The sequence below is a fragment of the Callithrix jacchus genome, chromosome 8, assembly GCF_049354715.1.
Source record: "Callithrix jacchus isolate 240 chromosome 8, calJac240_pri, whole genome shotgun sequence".
NCBI lineage: Eukaryota > Metazoa > Chordata > Mammalia > Primates > Cebidae > Callithrix > Callithrix jacchus.
In genome coordinates, this window is record NC_133509.1 from 113,382,206 (window position 1) to 113,404,087 (window position 21,882).

The following is a 21,882-nucleotide window of genomic DNA, read 5'->3' on the forward strand; positions in this document are numbered from 1 at the left end:
CAGAATTTAGAAGGCTCAAAAGGAAAAGAAAAGTCTATTTACCCACATTTTGGCTTACTGTGTTGTTTTTCCTTTCTGATGTTTTGATTTCTTTTTCAAAAAATCATTTTCTTTGTTTAGAGAACTTTTGATAGCCATTATTTGAAGGTAGGTGATCTGGCAGTAACTTCTTTAAATTTTCTTTCATCTGAAAACATCTTGAGTTTTCCTAATTCCTGAAAGACATTTTTTTACAGATAAGAATTCGAGGTTGACAGTCATTTTCTTTCAGCATTTGAAACATGTTGTGCCACTTCCTCTGGCCTCTGGTTTTTGATGAGAAATACACTGTCATTCAAATTACTTTTCCATTATAGGCAAGATAACATTTTACTCTGACTGTTTTCAAGATTTTTATTTTGTCTTTAGTTTTGGAAGTTCGTCTGTGACATGTTATTGTAGTCAGCTCAGATTTCCATCACACAATATCATAGAGTGGGGTGGCTTGAACAATGGGAGGTTATTTCTCACTGTCTGTAGGCTACAAGTCTGAGATCAGGGTTCCAGTTGGTCAAATTCTGGTCAGGGCTCTCTTTCTGGCTTACAGATGAGAGTGTTCTTTCTCTTCGTCTTCTTATAAGGCTAATAATCCTATCAAATTAAGACACTACCCTTATGACCTCATTTAACCTTAATTGCCTCCTAAAAGCCCTATCTCCAAATATAGTCATGTTGGGAGTTAGGGCTTCAACATATGAATTTTTGGGGTGCACAATTCAGTCCATAGCATGTGTCATCATGTGGATTTAAACACTGTATTTTACTTGCTTGCATTTTACTAATCTTCTTGAGTCATTTAGTTTGATGTCTTTTACCACATTTGGGGAGTTTTTAGTTATTACTTCTCTAAGTACTTTCCAGTCATGCCTCCTTTGTCCTCTTCCTCTTGAACTTCATTTACAAAAATATTACATCTTTTGGTGTAGTCCACAGTCCCTGTGGCTCCGTTCTTCTGTCTCTTTTCTCTCTGTTGTTTAGATTGGGTAATGTCTATCTTCCAATTAACTGATTTTTTTTAACCCTCCATGTCCTGCATTCTGCTGTTGTGCCCATCCACTGAGGTTTTTATTATTTTGGTTATTGTAGTTTATCAGTTATTTTTTTCAGTTCTTTAAATGTCATTTTTGTTCTTATTTCTATTTTCTTTTTAGATGCAGAGATTTTAATTTCATTGCTGAGACTATACTCTTTGAAGTACTTTTTTTTCTTGGACACAGAGTCTGGCTCTGTCATACAGGCTGGAGTGCAGTGGCATGGTTTTGACTCACTGCAACCTCCACCTCCCAGGTTCAAGTGATTCTCCTGCCTCAGCCTCCCGAGTAGATAGCATTACAGGCACATGCCACTAAGTCCAGCTAATTTTTGTATTTTTAGTAGAGACAGGGTTTCACCAGTTTGCCTCGGCTGGTGTTGAACTTCTGACCTCAAGTGATCTGCCTGCCTCAGCCTCCCAAAGTGCTGAGATTACAGGTATGAGCCATGGCCCCTGGGCTGAAGCACTTTTAAAATGACTGTTTTAAGACCAGGGGCTGTGGCTCACACCTGTAATTCCAGCACTTTGGGAGGCTGAGGTGGGCAGATCATCTGAGGTCAGGAGTTTGAGTCCAGCCTGGCTAATCTGGTGAATCCCCATCTCTACTAAAAATACAAAATTAGCTGGGCACGAGGTGCGTGTCTGTAATTGTAGCTACTTGGGAAGCTGAAGCAGGAGAATTGCTTGGACCCAAGAGGTGGAGGTTGTAGGAAGCTGAGATCGCGCCACTGTGCTCCAGCCTGGGCGACGAGCAAAATTCCATCTCAAAATAAAAAAGACTATTTTTAAATATTTGTAGATGTAATTGTAACATTTCCATCATTTTACTGTTGGCATCTGTTGGTTGTCTCTTTTTATTCATTTTGAGATCATCTCAATTCTTGCTATGACTTGCGACTTTCCATTGAAACCTGAATACTTTGGTTATTATTTTGAGACTCTGGATCTTATTTAAACTTTCTGTTTTACTTTGCTTTGTCTGGCACTGCTCTGTCAGGGAAAGGTGGTTGGGGGAGCCACCTTCTTACTACTTAATTCAGGTAAAAGTCTAGGTTCTCTACTTGGCCAATATGGACACCTGAGTGTGGGGCTTGTTACTGTTGGGTGGAGTTTGGAGGTCTGGCTTCCTATGAGGCCTCCACTGATACCTCCCTGTCTAAGAGTAAAAGGAATACCTTGTTACTACTCCCCAAGTACCCTCCATTGATACTGTGGTGATAATGGCGGAATTGCCTCATTATAATGGGTGCTGATAAAAGACCTGGCTCTATACTAGGCCTCCTTTGACATAACCTGAGAGAGGACAGGGAGTGGTAATTTGTTCCTGCTGAAAAGAAATAAAAATCCAGGCTCCCCATATGGTCTCAATTGACACCATGGAGGTGGAGGGTTTTGTTGTTGCATGGCAGAGATGAATGTCCTGGCTCCTGGCTTAGCCTTCTCTGATACCACTCGGGCTGGCAAGTTGAGAACCTGTTATAGCCTGGCAAGTGTGAGGGTCTATGTTCCTCGATTGTTCTTCACTTGACTGGGTAGATGTGGGACGGCACTCTTTCCGTGATGCTTGGCTGGAGTATGGCAATTACTTTGTAAACGTTTTGTCTTCCTGGTTCTTTGACTAGAGATAGCAGGCTTTCTATGGGGCTTTTTTCACATTACCAATTTATTCAATACTTAGCTTGAGATATGTGATACAAAATAAAAACACAGAAAACTTACTGCTATGTCATTCTTTAGGTCCTAAGGTCCTGAATTAGTCTGCCTTCTCTCTACCATTTCTTATGGTTATTTTATGTACTTTTTCTTATGTATACGATTGTTTCTAAAACAACTGTATATATAATAAAAATACATAAAAGTATACATAATAAAAAATAAAAATATTAAGAAATATCTTGTTTTATATATAATATCTAGAGTTTTTAGTTACATGTAATAGAAGGAATAGAAAGGATAGAAGGACTATAAACAAGCATGTATACTCTATTCTCCCTGAAACAGAAGTCTGTGCACTTCTTTTGACAACACCAAAACATTTGATAAATGTGTGAGAAATGGTAGTCAATCACTGTACTGTATAGGCTCATTTTAGAAATACAAGGTGAGGCTCCCAGGGAGCTGTCCAGGGTACTGGACTCCTCTTAAAGCTCTGACTCAGTGCTTGAGAATTTTCCATCTCTTTGTCTTCTAATTTCTTCTTCTGTTTTTTACTTGTTTTAATACCAGCCTCTAACTACTCTGCTCTACCTTTCCATACTCAATATCTAACTTCTTCTCAGTGAATTTGTGGTTAGTTGGCCCTTTATAACTGGCAATGTGTTGGCTCTTTTTGACAGTAATTTTTATTTGCTATCCATTCTAGCTATCCCCTAGTCTGGCTGAATCCTTGGGAAATTCACAACACTGTCATAGTCTTCAATTCCTGTGTCACTGTTACTTCTAGCAGTTAAGTTGCTCTGTTTTGTAGAATGGTAGAAAAAGTTTTCTGGAAAAATGCCAGGCAGCAGAGAGGCCCCTCCCTCAAGATGCTAATAGTTTCAGGGGAAAACTAGAATTAGCTATATAACTAGGGGAAATTTTCTCACATAATTTATCTATACTACATTTATTATTTTTTGTTTTTACAACATATAGAACAGAAAATAAATAATTGATGATTTTGAGTTTTGTTTTCTTTTTCTTTGAGTATTTGCAGAGAAAGAACTAAAACATTTTACTTCATTCTATTAGAAATATTGAAAGGGGATGATGCAGCCATTGCAGAAAAAGGCATTTTCCTCTTTAAGAGAAATTTCTCTCAGACATGGAAAAAATACAGCAGTCTCCTATTATGAGTTGACCTTGGAGCCAAGAAGTAGTAGTTATTCCTTCCATCCATTCCACTACTAATACAACAGGTAAAAGTCAGAAAGATTAGTTTCAAAATTTCTATAACCTCTAAGTAAAGTTTCAGCTGTCTTCCTTTATCTGATAGTGTTTTTACTGGTGGTACTTTGAAGACTTACATCCACCACAGGCAACTATTTTTTCTTCCTGAGCTTTATGGGCATCTTTTATAGAAACCTTACCTAGCTGTCAGTCTGTTAACTTCCACATAATTAGTTTGATTCATCAGATTGCAGATATTTCTAAAAGGTACCTCAAATATACACGGGCCTGAGAATCCTCAAAGGGGTTGGATTCCAGTGAGCTGGTGAAGGATCTTCAAGATGTTTATTGAGCCTTACTTATTCCCTGGACTGTGCATGATGCTGTATAGGCATTATTAAGTTAAACCTGACAATTCTCTAAGTTATGGAATTAGTATGTAAATAATGGTCTCTGTCTTCAAAGTGGGGATACTCTCTCCAGTGTGTTTATGAAAAATCATTAAATGACTGCCATGCTGTGTCCATACAGTGGATCACTCTCTGATTACCAGCAATAGATTATCAGGATTAATCCTCATTTCCCATTCCCCTCTGCACCCTCCCCCAGTTTTTATGATGAAGTGCTATCTTCATCTATTGTGCTGCTATAGTAACCTACCTGAGACAGGGCAATTTATAAACAATGGAAATTTATTTCTCACAGTTCTGGAGGCTGAGAAGTCCAATATCAAAGTGCTGGCAGGTTCAGCATCTGGTGAGGACCCTGTTCCCTGCTTCTAAGATGGTACCTTGTTGTTGATCCTCTGGAAGTGACAAACACTGTGTCCTCACATGGTGGAAGGTGGAAAAGCAAAAAGATCTAAGTTAGTTCCCTCCAGCCCTTTTATAAGGCACTAGTTGGGTCCCAAAAGGTCACTTTTTTTTTTGAGACAGAGTCTTGCTCTCTCATCCAGACTGCAGTGCAATAGCATTATCTCAGCTCACTGCAACCTCTGCCTCCTGGGTTCAAGTGATTCTCCCGCCTCAGCCTCCCAAATAGCTGGAATTACAGGCACCTGCCACCATGCCTGGCTAATTTTTGTATTTTTAGTTTGCCATGTTGGCCAGACTGGTCTTGAACTCCTGACCTCAGGTGATCTACCTGCCTCATCCTCCACAGTGCTGGGATTCCAGGCATAAGCCACCACTCCCAGCCAAAAGGCCACTTTTTAGTAGCACCACAATAATTCAACCATGGAAGGCGGAAAAGCAAAAAGACCTTAGTTAATTCCCGCCAGCCCTTTTATAAGGCGCTAGTTGGGTTCCAAAAGGCCACTTTTTAATACCACCACAATGAGGATTAAATTTCAACATAAATTTGGGAAAGGACACAAACATTCAAGCTGTAAGTCAAAGGCAAATATTGTGCTTCTTTGCTTGAGCAAATAGCCAGTAGTTTCTGGCAATGGACCATTTTCTAACTTGTATAAAGCTGGCCCACATGAGGATTCAATCCATAACTCATACTTAACTTCTTGATCTAACCGGATAAACTAGTTATTACAGGCCATTATAATAAGTTAAAAAGGCAATACACAATAGAGAAACATATTTGCTAGTTTCTAAGTTTTAATGATTTTTAATGCCTTGACTGGATCAAATGAGTAAGATACAGAGCCTGCATTTGATCTCAGGTTTGCTGAATTCCAATGTTGTACAACTTTAAAAGGGAAGTGCGTGCTTTAAAATGGTGTTTCTGTTTCACTGCATGTGGTGAGTGATGAATCACTGAATGGATGATGAACTGTTCTGAATGGCGCAGTTTATTATACATTGTACATTGCGTGCTGTGCACCACTGACCTGCATAGGATCTATGTGTGTTCTTCTGAATATTGATAAAATGAGGAACATGGTACTTTCTATCTGCCCTGAGGATGTTATATGTATTAATAAACTAACATCTATCTACAGAAGAAAAGGTCTACGTGTAACAACCTTTTCATTTGATAGCAAGAAAAGCCTGAGTTAGTGAAAAGCCAGAATAAGTGATTACTTAGAATCTTTAAAAAAATCACCTTCAAGAACACTCAGTAGTGAAAACAGAGATTTATTAAGTGGATTGATGGGTCTTTTATTGAATATATAATAACTTTTAGGAAATTCATATTTATATGAATTATAAGTGCATAGGTACTGCCCAAGTGCTTAAAAGCAGTTTGTTCTTTAAAGAATCTTTGGCATTCCTTCTGAGACCTTGGAGCATTTGGTGATGTCCTTAACCAACCACTGCATATAGCAGAGGATTAAACTGGACACACATAAATGTTCATAGATTTCAAACATGAAGATGTGAACAGTTTAGGGTCTACTCTGAGCAACTATTTAGTGTATTAGAGCTGAGCTGTTGAAATCACTTGTTCTAAAATTACATAGGTCTAATTCTGAAATCCCCTCTTAATCATGAGGCTTTGAGCAGGTTACCCAGTATCTCTAACATCCCCTGTGCTCATTTCTAAAATGGGGATAGTACTGATTAGACATATCTTAAACAATTTTGGGGCTACTGAATAAGATAATGCGTAAAAAGTACTATGAATCGTATTTACAACATAATAAAGGTCAGCTGCTTCTACTATTTATATTATTAATACTATTAATAAGAAGTAATTTTACAAATGATGCTCTCTCCCTGTGAAAGGTTATGGGTAACAACTGAGTTTATATTTGTTAATATCATAAGAAGACAACTCCATATATAGTATTGTGCCCCTGAATTTCTGCTTCTTGTTTAGGGTAGGAGCAAACAAATGACAAGTTCAATCCAAATATCTTTGAGTTGTTCATCTAACCCTGGGATAGGGTGAAGGATTTAGGATGACTATGTTTTGGGTCTGAAATAAGGGGATTTCAAGACTCCTGCATTTATCACAGAGTATTCCAAATATTTGCAGCTACCTTGAAACTCTGAATCAGCCAACAGGTTGAAGGGGGCTCAGGTAATGGTTGTAGAAAGACTGCTGGCTTTTGCCCTGACTTCTTTTCTGCTCACTGCAGTAGCAACTTAGCTTCACAATGTCCTCTTTAGTCATGCATTCTGATCAAAGTAGTTATTTAAAGATTGTGGCTAATAGTAGAATAGATACCCCCGGTATTTCCCAGAGCAGAGCTCGCATTCTGGGAATCTTAGCTCCATGTGACTTCCTGAGTCAGTGATTCACACTGAGAAAGAAGACAGGTTTGGCATGACACAATCTGCAGATTCAAATAAATCCCCTGGGAGAGGATGAGGCTGCTGAGAGTCCTCTTTGCTGGCTGAAGTTCCCAATGTATGCACAAAACACCCTGTCCCAGGCCCCAGATGTGTGCAGGTTTCTAATTGCCGGTGCTGCACTAAGATTTGAAGGGTGAGAGAGTTGCAAAATCACGAACACCGAGGGCGGTGTTAGGAAGGCAGCTTCCTGCACACTGTTGTAGGTGTTAGTGAGATTATCAATTGCTCCGGGAGAGACACAGGACTGGAGGGCTTGGGGAATGTGATGGTCCCTCTCTTCGCTGTTTCTGCCCCCTGAGGTTGTGCTTTCTAAGGGAGATGCACTCTGCACTTCCATTCCTGCAGTGAAATTAACTCGAGCTTGGCAGGTAAGTCTTTCAGCTCACCTTTAAAAGGAAAAGATATGTGAGCTGTGGTGGGGGTGGGCTGTACCCCATTTTCCTTACATTGGACGTATTTTATTGGTGCAAAGTGGTCTGTGGAAGCTTAAATGTGGGGCAGAGGTTTGAAGTAGCCAGATGAACTCTGTGGCCCTGAGGGACGAGGAGGGATAAAAGGAAGGGAAGAGGACTCAGGCATTTTTCTCCTGATAAATCTCTCATTTTTCTTGGAAATTTTGCCTCCAGGCTGATGCCTGGCTCCAGAGCAGGGTCTTCGGCATGAGTTATAGCTGTGATGTTCCCTATTTTCCTTTTTTTTTTTTTTTTAAGTTGTCGCTGCATGGGAGCAGGCAGACAGAAACAGGGTTGCATGTTGTCAATACAGGCTGCAGAAGTCAATAAGCAGCCAGACAGGGAGTGAAATTGGAGGAGGCAGCTATAGATTTCTTAGGTTATTTCTTGTGAGTTTTTCAGAACTTGTGTGATTCAGGCTTGTCAGATACTATTTTGAGCTGGGCTGAGACAAACACATTCCCCTAGTGCACCAGATGTTGCCTGCAGCCTCCCAATTTCTAGAGGCATCTGGGTCAGCTTTCTTGGGGTCAAAGGCATGTCCAAGCAAGGGTCAGGAATGAGGGAATTGGAAACTATAATGGGAAAAATGACTGTTTTACTGCTCTAGAATCTAATAGAAATCATAATGTTACCCTGGAGATAATTATTATGCTGTTAGTGATCGGCTTGAGACCAGGGACTGTGCCTCATTCAATTCAGTGCTTGGATCAGAGTGCATACTCAGTAAATGTATGATGATTAAATGTTACTACCAAAATACGTACTTTTGGGGTATGCACAGATTGATATTGTGGGTTCTGCTTAGAACGATGAGATGGAGTAATAAGAGAGACTAATGTTTGGTGGATAATTATGAAGAAATAAGTTCTATTAAATAGTAGATTAATCTCTGCAAGTAGAATTATTAGACAGGGATACACAAACACAGGGTCTGCCTGCCTGCCTATCATCTGTTTACTTTCATCTCTCTCTTGTGTTTCACCTGATTCCTGTTTCACAAGTTTAATGAAAATTAGCATCGTTAGGGCTTAAAATGACAAGAGATACAGGCTTCATCCAGCAGTTGATTTTCCTTGGTTCTGCAATGACATGGCCTACAGATAATTGAAATGTAACAGTTACTGTAACTTTAAGCATTTATTTTAACCTCTTTTTACACCAATCTCATGCTTGATGCTGCAAACCTAGGGTAAAGTCGATGAGTGTTCTGGCCCTGCCCTGAGTCCTAATGAGGTAAAACTAGCAAAGGGCAGGTAACAGTCATGCAGGGGATTGAGTCATACATGGAGGGTTGGTTGAACATTTTGTCCTTTGGAGATGATAAAGCAGATAATTGGGGGGCCCTTCTCCATTCCATGGGCTGGGCTGCTCTTTCGTGGCTTCACAGTACTTTGCTTACTTTTTCTTTCCTTATTTGAAACGGAATCAGGAATATCAGATTTCTCTCCGATCCTGCTTAATAAAATATTCTATTATTTTCTCAGCTGCAGAAGTATTCTATTATCACTGATCATTTCCTCCTTGTCTCAGGGTGTTTGTCACTGGCCATAGTTTATATACAAGCTACACAGGCTGCCAGGAGCTTGAATTGGCTTTAGAGTGGATGCTGGGGAAGGGGTGGGGGCTTCCGGGTATCTGATGAATTCCTGCAACTGCCGGGCTGGGAGCCTGGCGGGGAGCCAAGGGGATTGTAGACAGATGCTGTGCTTGCTGGGTCGACCTGGCTCAGCTAATATTTCCAGGCTTGGAGTTGGGGGGACACATTCATTTCATTCAACCTGCACAAAAATATGGACTTAATATCAACTATGTGTAAGGCATGGAATTCTTGGCATACTCAGGGAGTCAAACCCAGGAGTCCCTTTTCCCGAGGTAGCCCACTCTGCTACCCACATAGCAGGTGCTGTTACATTGTCTTGTTTGTTTCTCTTGGAAGGGAAAAGAATTTTATTCTATTCACCAATGAGGAAACCAAGACTCACATATTATATATCATGCCTAAGATCGCAGGTGGTGAGTGGATGAATCATGATGGAAACTGTTTACTTCAACTGTACTGCACATCGGTGAGAAAAGACATCCAGAAAAGATTCTTTTACAAGACGGTGCAAGCCAAGGGCTAGAAATTTTGGTGAGAGATGGCTCCCATGGAAAAGTAGAAATTAAGACGGGCTTCGAAGCATAAGAAGATGACAAAGAAGCCCAACCCAAACTGGCTTAAACAGTAAGGGGGTGGTTATTTGCTCATGTAATTGAGAAGATCAGTGTCACCAAGGTCTGAATATTTTCATCTAGTGTCTCCTGCTGAGTTGGCTTTATCCTCAGAGTCTGCCTATTGCCCTCTGGACTGTACTCCTCAGCAGCTGAAGGATAACTGCAGGAGTTTCAGACCCCTATATAGTTCCTGGGGCCACTTTCTCTCATCAGCCTCAACTGTGGCTGGGGGGAGACAGGAGATAGTGTATTCTGTACCCTAGATAAGACTAATAGAGAAGCAATTTTGCCAAAGGAAAATCAGAGTAGGAGAAGGGGAAGGAATGGGTTGTAGCCCACTAGCATCCCGTAGCAGAGGATTTAGAGAGGCAAGGGGAGCAGAAATCCTCACAGCATCAGTGCTGGTGGCAGTGTGGTGGGTAGGTCTGGGTCAGAAGTTAAGATGCCAGTCTGCTGATGTTCCTGGGAATGGATATTTTGGCCAGCTATGTCTTATTACCAATGCCTTCTGACCCCCAAAACCACATTGCTGCAGCCTGATCGCTTCCTCCTAGACCTCGGAGGTGGGGAGGTCTTAGACTACTAAGGTAGAAATCAGTGAACTAGTACGGTCAGATCATGTCAGTGGAAATGATCCCACGATGCCCTGTCTGGTCTGAGACTGCGTGTACCCTGCACTCTAATAGCCCACTGATGTCCACTCTTGGCTACCTGCTCCAGTGAACCTTGGTTCCTAAAAGTCAACAGGCACTCAGTGATAAAGCAGGGTACAAGGAAACAGGGAGAGGGTCTTAGGGACTGGGATCCTGTTGAGTGGTCCTAGGATGATATGACATTTGTTGTTTCACTAACTCCTACCAACTCATGCCTAGGTCTGCTCAAAGGACTTTTGTTTCTGGAGGCATATCCTGAGGTCGTGGGTGGAAGCGTAGTGCTTGGTCCATCAAAACAGAGCTCCTGTTTTTGCTGGTTTGTTATTCTGTTCCAGAGAAGCATCATGGGTAATGGAAAATATAAATACTGCACTACGAGGAATCAGGAGATATGAGTTTGGCCTGGGCTCCACATGTACTGATTCCTGTTTGACTTTGTATAAGCTTCTTTACTTTCTTCTGCTAAGCCCCCAGTAGAGCTGTTTTTGTTGTTGTGTTTTCTCTTCCTTCCGCAGATAGAATTATTTTATAGTCAAGTTTTGTTTTCCTAGCAAAGAAACCTGGGGATATGCTTTGGGCCCTTTCTTTCTGTGTTTGAACCAAATTGAATTTAGCAGGTACAAAGGGCTGCAGAGAGACTTGGTGATTGATAGAATTGTAGCCAGGATGCAGAGGGCCATTAGGAGTCCTAGGCATTGACTCTGAGCCCTGTGCTGAAATTACCCCTCAAGTTTTCTTCTAGCCATGCTCTGCTCTTCTCTGTGTAACACCATGCCATGCCCAGCCATACTTGGGAATAATCTCAGATTCTGTATCTTTACCTCTCTTTTAAATTTTGTCACTCAGCCTCTCTGAGCTGCCTTCACACATCCCAACAAAGTCCTGTTGATTTTATATACAATTTCGTCTTAAAACAATACCATCTTGTTTATTCCCAGTGTTCCAGTGCTGCCCCTCCCTCATTGGACCCTTATAATATCTGCCTTACTGTGCATGGCATATGAGAGGTCCTCAACAAATAGCATTTGAAAAATGCAGAATGAGGTAGACACAGGTGAAATGGAGTGAAACAGACTCTGAGTTCCCAAACTTCTACTTATATGAGATAGACATGGGTTGGTATTTCCAGAAATAGTTATAGGAAAGAACTAGGTCCTTTTGTATCCAACTCATCATGTGTCTGAGGTTACCTTATTTCCATCTCATGGAGATGTTTAACAAGTTCATGTGAAACAAACTGTTTGTTTCTACTGAGAACACCATGCCCAAGTCTTCCCACATCCTGAGGCAGGTGCAACACCCTCCCCTGCTTCTCAAAGGTCTCATTTTACCATCCTCATTTTGCCAGTCTCTTAGAAACCTGATATAAGCCTATGCAATGCTAAAAGTGCCTGATTAACAGCTTGGAAGGGAGGAGAGGCAATTTATTTGCTCAATTGAATTACCTGTTTACACTTCTGATCTCCCAAGCATATGTCAGAACAAGAAGATAATAGAAGAAATTGTTAACATTGCATGGAACTGGGGAGTCCACATATAAGAGAAATTTATCACATGAAAATGCTTGCTTTCTTTGGAGGTGAATCTCTTTCACCATCAGAATTGCCTCCATCCTGTCATTTGCCTTGCAACAAATTTTCCTTTATAGTATCTTTGTTCAGGGTGCTTTCCCTCTGAAAACAGAAATACCTAGTTGACAGCTCACCACTCAGCTGCTTTGGTTGCAGGCTAGTGATGGAAATAACAAGCCCACTCCATAGGTGCCTCTGAAGAGCTTATTTCAGGGAGCTGTAAGACAACTATCTGCTCAGAAAATTCTCATGAGGATGATGGTTTTCAAAGCAGGAAGGAGAGAAAATTCCTGGTATGCTTCCCCTCTGCATGCTGGAGAATAGAACAGACACTTGAAGGCAAAATCATAAGTCAAATTGAGGATGGTTTCTGGTGGAGTGGTTTGGAGATTCCATCTCAAGATGAGAGCTGTTCTGGAATAGCTTCTATCTGACTTGTCTATTTCTCAGCTATTAATAAAAACTATCAGAATGAGGATGGACCAGGAATCTCTCCCATAATGCCCTACTTCGGGGCTTGAGATTTTACTATTAGAAATTCATTTATAATATCATGGGATAAAACATAAATGCATGAATCTTTTTACAGAATCCCTGCCAAGGGACACCCTTCAATAAATACTTATGGAGCTGGGCACTGGGCTAGTTGCTACAAATACAAAGAAAAGCAAGTTCATAAAATCTCCCACCAAGGATCTCACAATCTGGATGATGATGCCAATTCCAAGAATAACAAGAACAGGCACTAGCATAGATGGTGGTTACTATACGCTAGGTACCATTTCTATGTGCTTTGCATGCTGAAGTCATTGCATCCTCACAACACACCTATAAGACTCTTATCCCTATTTTACAGATGTGGAAACTGGGACACTGACTTGTTAAGTGTCTTGCCTGAAGTCACAAGATTAACATGTACAAGGCACTATGAGAGCAGAGAGAAAAGAGGTGTGGTCGGGGAGTAAGAGAGAGACACACGTACAGATCACTGATGTGGAAATTCAGACTCACCATCTCCCTAACTGGCCCTTTGCCCTTCCTTTGCATTTAAAATTATTCTCTCTCTCTCATTCAATTTAGCTATTCCTATGAAGGAGTAAAATCCGTAACCTCTTGATATGAATTTAGCATTCAAAGGCACCTGAGATGAGGAAGGCAGAAAGTATTCAAGGTAATTTGGGTCTGCTTCTTGATTTTTCTCAGGTTAGGTCAAGAGGCTGAGAAGCAAATAGAATGCAATGGCACACAGATAAGGGGTTTATTGGAAAGGTGATCTCATTTTCTACCAGACATTATGACCCTGAGACCTTTTTCAGTTATCATACTCTATTGGGATCATTTTGGTTGTAAGTGACAGGGTCACTTACAACCAAACCCAACCCAAACTGTCTTAAGTCAAAGGGAATTTTAGAGGGTCCCATAAGGAAAAAGTCTAGGGGTCGCTCTGGATCTAGGAATAGCTTGATGCAAGGTCTCATGTAATATTTCTGGGTTATCTAATCTCATCTGTCAACTTAGTTCTCCTCTCCTCTTGCCTCATGATCACAAGATTGATGCAGCAGCTCCAACCTTACTTTACCTAGCTCTGTCTAGGGGGAGATATGAGAGTTACTTTTCTGAATTACCAGAAAGAGTCCTGGGCTTTTCTGTCATTGACCCTATTAAGTTTCCTGCCTATTTCTAGATCAGTTACTGTGCCCAGGGAAATAAATTGAACTGATTGGCTTAGGCCAATGGGTATAAGAATAAAATGAAAGTGGAGAACCAGTAAGTCTCTGAGGAAATTCAGTTTATGTTGGAGAAAGGTGGTGACATCTTCAATGGAAGCTTCTCAAGTGACCTATATTATAGCTCAGTTAGATGGCATTTTCCCACTAGGACTGACAGCATCTATGATACCTACATTTGCTTATTCTCCACCTTACCTATCAGTATGTCTGCTCAATGCTCAGGAGTATTCCAAAGTGGCTCAGTGGCATGAAGAATAAAAACTAATGTCTTAAATGGACTACAGGACATAAACTGGCTTTTTCAATGGTCTTTACATTTCTTAACTCCTGAGCTGGGGTTCTTCTTCAGGCCGGAGGCACCCAGAACATCTCTGGTCCTACAGATGGTGCTGGTTGGGTATCAGCATATGGGGAGATATGTGGGTGGGAGCAGCTGATGTCAGAAGGCCTGAGTTGGAACATTGGATTAGAATCAAAGTAAAAATCTTGAGCCTTCAGTTGACAAAAAAAAAAAACTCCTTAGCTGAAAAAAATGCAGGACTCTGGCAGACTCCTCGTAAGGATGATGAAGAAGAGACCTCACTTTCTGAAATAATTAAAACTCCACAGGAAGGATAATGTTATATATGGTGGTTACTAGAAGGGGAGTCAGGGTTAGGGTTAGGGTTAGGGGAGGAGTCAGGGCCTCCTGCCGTGGGAACTTCCTGGCAGTGATTTCTTCCCTTGCCTCTGAGATAGTCAGCTTGGTGGAGAAGGCTTATACGTCTTAGCTGGATGACCTTGGATAATTCACTTAATCTCATTGAGTCTAGATTTTATAATCTGTAAATGAGGATAGTAGAAAGACCAAGTTCATGAAGAAATTATGAAAATTAAGTGACATAATGTTATGTTCAAACTCATGCAAGCTTGGCCGATAGCAGGTCATTTGGTCAGCATTAGTTTCAATTGTTTTCCCCCCGTCTATAAACTATAGCGTTTACAAACTCAACAATTTGGAGGTTTTTCTCCCCACATGGCACATGACTTCACAACACCAAGTATGTTGGTAGCGAATTAACTTGTCGTTAATATATGGGTTTATTATTATGTTTGTTTTTGAATTAGTATTTCGAGCAATCGTATGGGATCACAGAGCAGTGGAGGGGTCCTGAGTAAGCTTAGCCTTTCTCTGCCAGAACACAGGCCCAGGGTGAGGGCCATTTGTGTTAGGATCCCTGCCTTGCTCCTGACTAGCCACATCACTTTGATCTCTGACCTCAGCATCCTGATTAGTCAGTAATACCTGCCCACAAGGTTATTTTGAGAATTGGAGACAATTTGTAGAAAACCTGCTCTGTTACGAGCTGTGCATTCATTGTTACTGCCCACTCTATGGGATTTTGCAATTCAAAATATCACTTCCATGCATGGCTGCCTGGAAAGGTATGGGCCCAGAGCACCTCATCTGGTGATGGAGAAGCCCCCTAAATTGCTCATAGATATACATGTAAAATCAGAATCCAGCAGTGCAGTTCTCCCTGCACCTCCCGCTATCCAAGCACTGGGCTAGGGTGGCTGCCAGTTTGCTCTGCACAAGGAATGACCCTGTTTTCATGCTTCTGTGATTTACTTACAGAAGGGATTACCACACTGGATGAGAGGTTGAATTTCATAGATCCCAAATGTCCTTTTCCAACTTTGAGACTTTGTGTGTCTGTTTTTATTTCCAAATAGAAAAGAACCCTTATCATTGCTAATGGTATTGCCTTAAGCAAGTTACTTAACCTTTCTACTTCTCAATTTCTTATTTTTAGAATGGAACTGATGATAATCCCTACCTCCTAGGATAGTTGTGAGAGTTAAATAAAGAATTCGTGTAACATGTTCAGCACGGTGTAGTAAGACATTAATGGTGCTCACTGATAGACACTTCTTATTTGGGACATAATAGAGTGATATTTCCTGACTCACTTGTCATTGGAAGGAACGATGTGACTAAGTCTGGCCAATGAGTTGTGAGCCCAGTAAGGTCTGTGACTTCTGGGTCAGGGCACTGAGGTGTGGATGTGTGACTTCTGGCACAGGGACCATAACACTCAATGTGGGGGCTGCTCAGTCAGCCTGGGTCCAGAGCATCCCAGCCAACATAATGGCAGGTAGGATAAGAGGAAAATAACTTGGTGTACTAAACACTTGAATTTTTTTTTCTTCTGTACTGTAACGTCACCTACATTGATTGATACACACGTTGTTTTACCCAAGGTAACAGTAACTAATATTCTTTGGGCATTTGCTATTTGCTGGGTAAGTATTGGTTCACATTTTGCAATACTCTTGAACATATGTATTATCATTAATCTCATATTTAGATGGGAAAACTAAGGTTAGAAATGTTAAGTAACGTACCCAGGGTCATCCAGCCAGTAAAGGGAAGAGTGGGAATTTAAACCTATGTCATCTGACTTCAGAGCTTGAGCTCTTAACCACTGCTGGGCAGATTCCATAGACCAAACCTGTGGTTTCCTGGTATGATCAACCAATATTAATTCTGCCTCCCCTTTCTCATGAACTGCATCCCCTCTAGTTTCATTTGGAAATGATTTCCTTTGTTGGCCGTTACTCTTCAGAGTGGTGGTGAGGTTGGGAAACCAGCAGAGTGGCCTGCTGTGGGTATTGAACACTGATGTTGTCACAGGAAGTCTGTCATTTTATTTGCTTTGCTTGACCACTTTTTGGTTTTTAACCTATTATTTAAGCCAGAATCTTTGAAATAGGAACAGGAAGCTTCTTAAGAGTAAGGAAAGCATTTTTTCTTCTTACCTTTGCTTGAAGGCATCAAGATGATTGTCTTGGGTCAGGTTTCGTAGAGGGCAGAGCCTGAGATGGGATTTCTTCTTTAGGTGATTTATTGAGAGAATGCTCTTGGGAAGAAGCTATAATGAAGTGAGGGAGGGAGGCAGGGCAGGGCCAGGGAAGCTACACAAAGATGTGGTATAGCTGAAATCTAGCTCAGCCTGATCCATCAAGGAGCTGCAGAGCATTATTTGTGACACAGAGATTGCTCTGCATTGAGGCAACAGGGCTAAACTTAAATACCACTGCATCAGGTGGTCATTGGCCTTGGGTGCAACCTCCCAGATGTCTCCAGGTGAAGTGGTTTCCATTAGCTAAAGACAATTCTGCAGAGAAGGATGAGGTGTGACACAGTTAGAAGCCAACACCTGCAGCAGCTGGGGGATGGGTGCACATGCCAGGTAAAGGAGATCTGGAAGGGGCACCAAAAACATCCACTACAGTGTTTGAGGTCAGTGGCTCATCTGATATGTTGGTTCTAGGTCCCCACCCAAATCTCACCTTGAATTGAAATAATCCCCACATGTCCATGGGAGGTACCCGGTGGGAGGTAATTGAATCATGGGGGCAGATTTTTCCCATGCTGTTTTTGTGATAATGAATAAGTCTCATGAGATATGATGGTTTTATAAAAGAGAGTTTCCCTGCACATGCCCTCTTGCCTGCCACCGTGTAAAACTTGCCTTTGCTCTTCCTTTGCCCTCCACCATGATTGTGAGGCCTCTGCAGCCATGTGGAACTGTGAGTCTGTAAAACCTCTTTCCTTTATAAATTATCCAGTCTCAGGTATGTCTTTATTAAGCATGAGAACAGGCCAATACACCATCCCTTTTGGATTTTGTGATTTTTTTTTTCTGGGAAAGATATTGTCAAGTTCAGAGGAGGTAGTGAAGTGTGTAAGGTAACACAGTGGTGGCATGTGGCCTTGTCAGGGTCTCGGCACATGGCTTTTGTTGACATCTAAGTGTTGTGTGTGTGACTGTGTAATAGCAAGGTGGGTGTTGTGCACACTGTCCAGATCTTTGGACCTGGAACTGATAGACTGCGTTTAGTCACCAGGGGAGTTGTCTCTGTCTTTTTAGATGGGCAAGTTGGCTGCCAAAAATGTTTAGGCAATTCTGGAGGTGTTTTCCTTTCTCATGAAATAGGCAGCTTCAACTTCATAGACCAAGAGTCAGCCACTCTGCCTAATAATATTAATACTAACACCAGTGCTCTTTATTAAGTGCCTATTAGGTGCCAGGGGATTTACTTGTATTACTGGATCTAATCCTCCCCACAACCCTGCAAGATAGGAATCGTAGGATCCGTTTGATGGTCCCGAATCATAAATATTAGGAAGAGTCAGCATTTTGTCCAAGGGCACACCATTCAAACAGTTTGCATCAAAGTATCAAAGAAATAAATCACAGCATCAAAGAACAGGCAATTAAGAGAAAATGAGGAAAAACTGCACGATCACCGAGGGGTAGAGAATACTATATTTACAACGGAGAAGTCTCACTCTTTGGATTAATTTAAAAATCTTGCCATGTAGAGTGTGGGAGAGGAGAGCAAGCAAGGCTCACATGCTGGAGACAGGATTTGGTTCCAATGCTGTCTGACTCTAAGGCTGATACATTTTTCTGTGCCATGGTGTTTTAATAAGCATGTAATTTAGAAATGTCCACCCACTTACTTCTGAACCATAGATTTCATTATAAAAGAGTAGTTAAACACCCGGGCTTTGGACACAGACAGACTTGAGAACTAGCTCTGCGACTTGGGGTAAGTTATTTATCCTCTCTAGGCCTCAGTTTGCTATTTGTTAAATGGGGATAATATTTAGCTTGCATGACTGTCATATGGATGAAGTGACAGCATATATATAAAATGCCTATCATGTAAAAAGCACTACTCTATACCAGCTATTATAATATATTCATGAAGAGGTTTCAGTCTTGTCGAGGAGAAAAGATGTTGTGTCAGTAGCTTAAACAATAACAATTCATTGTTTCCCATGAATCTATGGGTTGACCTGGTGAGCTGTCCAGTTATATTTCATGTAACGCTAGCCTGGTCACTCATGTAGTTGCATTCAGCTGTGAACTTAGCTGAGCCCGGGATGTTCAGGAAGCCTCCTTCACAGGGCCTCTCATTGCTCAGTTGTCTAACTAAGCTTCTTACATAGTGACTAGATTTCAAGTTCCCCAACATGGAAGCATCCCTGCTACTATGGACTGAATGTCTGTATCCCCTCAAAATTGATACGTCAAAACCCTTATCCCCAGAGTGATGGCGTTTGGAGGTCAGGCATCTGGGGGTAATTTGAGTTTGATGAGGTCATGAGATTAGAGCACTTATGATGAGATTAATGTCTTATAAAATGAGGAAGAGATGAGATCTCTGCATGCATGCAGCAAAGAAGGACATGGGAGGACAAATCCAGAAACATGGCTCTCACCAAGAACCCAAGCACGCCGGCACCCTGATCTCAGACTTCCAACCTCTAGAAACATGAGAAATAAATGTCCATGGTCTAAGCTACTCCATCTGCTGTACTCTGTTATAGCAGCCTGAACTAAGACACTTGTCTTCTTAAGGCTCAGGCTAGAATTGGTGCACTGTCAATTCTGTAAGTAAAGCAAGTCACATGGACAATGCAGTTTCAAGGGGAGGGAAATTAAACTCGGAGTCCTAAGGCGGAATGGCATGGATGTACTAGAAGGGGAGGAGTGATTGGCAGCCATATTTGACAACTATCTCTCTTAGATATAGTCATCCTAGGCCACTAATAAACAAGATGGTCTTACGAGAAGTTTAATTTTTTTTTTTTTTTGAGACAAAGCCTCACACTGTCATCCAGGCTGGAGTGCACTGGCATGATCTAGGCTCACTGCCACCTCTGCCTCCTGGGTTCAAGTGATTCTCGTACCTTAGCCTCCCAAGTAGCTAGGATTACAGGCACCCGCTAACATGCCCAGCTACTTTTTGTATTGTTAGTAGAAATGGAGTTTCACCATGTTGGCTAGGCTGGTCTCAAACTCTTGACCTCAAGCGATCCACCCACCTTGAGCTTCTCAAAGTGCTGGGATTATAGGCATGAGCCACCACGCGACTGAGAAGTTTGATTCTTACTGCTCTGATAAAGAGCTGCATTTGGACTGCAGACTTTTACCATGATCGCTTATTCCCTGTATAGTAGGTTAGTGTTTTTGGACATGGCTTCAGAGGACCTGGGGCTTCAGTTGAGCCCTGAGTAAAGGATGGGAAATTGCTATGGAAGGAAAAGAAAAGGTTCTATTGTGTGCTTTGTTTTTTCACTCACATGAACCGGGACAATCTCAGTGTATGTTGGGTAGGGAGGGTGGGGAAACTGATTTGAACTGTCAAATTGATCTAGAGTTGCCAGATGAGATAATTTAACCATCAAATGAGGGTGATTTATCCTATGTATTGTAATCAAATAGACATCTAAGTCACTCCCCATGAGCTCTGGTAAATCACTTTTAGTACATATTGAAAGTGACAGTATTGTATTTTATTGCAGAATTGCGTCTTACAGCAATAACTAATGCATGCTATTGGCTTTTGCTCTAGCACTGAATTACACTCACTTGGGACGTGGATTTAGGTAGGCGCTGTTGCTTCCATTTGCTTGCCCACAGTCAGAACTGAGAGGCAGGTAGGAAAACTGAACTGCTGTAGCCTTTGTAGATTAGCTCAGTTCAGAGACACCTATGGTCTTAGGAAACGCAAAACTTTACTCCAGTGGTGTTGGGGTCGATGTGAACTAGGGTGGGCCTAGTAATTCTATTAGGTGAATGATAAGTGCTTTTTAATGAAAGGCAAGGACTTTATTTAAACAGAGCTGTAAGGACTGAACAGGAATCAGGCTTAAATTTTGTCCTATCTGGGCTCCTGCTGTTACCTTGTAACTGGTCTTACCACTTGTGTCTCAAGACTATTTGGTCCTGCAGCCCCCAGAGCAATCTCCCTGAGATGCACAGACAACTATGCTGGCCCCTGGCTGGAAGTCATCATGGCTTCCCAATGCCTGTGGGATGTTGTCCACACTCTTAGCTTAGCTTACAAGGCTCTCCATAGTCTGGCTCCTGTCCACCTGTCCAGCTTCGTCTTGCACCACTACCTATCTTGAACTTTCTGCTCTACCTACATGCCGTGATTAGCTTCTCCACACTGTCATTCATTTTATTCTCTCTGCCTGAGATGTGCTCTCCAGCTTGGACCCTGACCTCCTTTGCCTCACCAACTCCTCCTGGTGCTGGAAGATGCACCACAAACTCGCCCCCATGGGAGCATTTGCAGATGATCTCAGGCTGTGCTGATAATTTCCTGAGTATCTCCCCTCATTATTTCACTTGTCACATAGCATTATTATGATTTATTTAGACCTGTAGCTCTACTACTAGACAGACTGTGAGGTCCTTGAGGCAGGAACTTGTCTTAATAATATGGGTCTCAAGAAACCGGCACAATAACTGGTTGGCCCAGGAGAGATGCTCAATAAATGTTTGCGGAATTAATGAATTTATGAAAATACCTCTCTGGATTGTCACAGAAACACATGAGCAGTGGAGACTTAGAATTCTCATCTTGAATCTGAGTTTCCTTTGAGCTGAGGAGATTCCTGTTTTGAGGTTACGTATTGATTTTATTTATTTATTTATTTTTGAGACAGAGTCTTGCTCTTGTCCTCCAGGCTGGAGTGCAATGGTGTAATCTGGGCTCACTGCAACCTCCGTCTCCTGGGTTCAAGCGATTCTTCTGTCTCGGCCTCCTAAGTAGCTGGGATTACAGGCATGCACCACCATGCTCAGCTAATTTTTATATTTTTAACAGAGACAGGATTTCACCATGTTGGCCAGGCTGATCTTGAACTCCTGACCTCAGGTGATCCACGTACCTCAGCCTCTCAAAGTGCTGGTATTACAGGTATGAGCCACAGCACCTGGGCTGAGGTTGCATATTTAGATTGGAATTAGTGTGCACGTTCTCCATGAAAGTGAAATTTATATAGCTCTGGGATCTAAAAGCCTAGGTAAGGACACTGAGATATATTACCCTGGGGGTATTGGTTGGTGTTTTATTATTTAGCATTAAGTGAGAAATTAAGCAAGTCTTACACACATGAATTTGAGTTCTGCTACATTTCTGGGGCTCTTGTGTGTCAGAAATAAGCACAGGTGATTATTTCATGGATGTTGGTGGATCTGGGGCTGGCAAGCCT

At 41.7% G+C, this 21,882-nt stretch overlaps 1 protein-coding gene across 45 annotated transcripts in view; it reads left to right on the top strand.

Annotated features, from left to right (window-relative positions):
• Positions 1-21,882, top strand: part of NRXN3 (neurexin 3) — a 1,708,033-nt gene that overhangs the window by 237,454 nt on the left and 1,448,697 nt on the right. For 6 of the 45 annotated variants that reach the window (XM_078335546.1, XM_078335545.1, XM_078335544.1 and 3 more), the window contains exon 1: positions 7,403-7,562. The exons of the other annotated variants lie outside the window; for them this stretch is intronic. The gene's annotated coding sequence lies outside the window, so the exon portion shown is untranslated. Of the gene's footprint in view, positions 1-7,402; positions 7,563-21,882 lie in introns of those variants that run through there. 45 annotated transcript variants of the gene reach the window in all.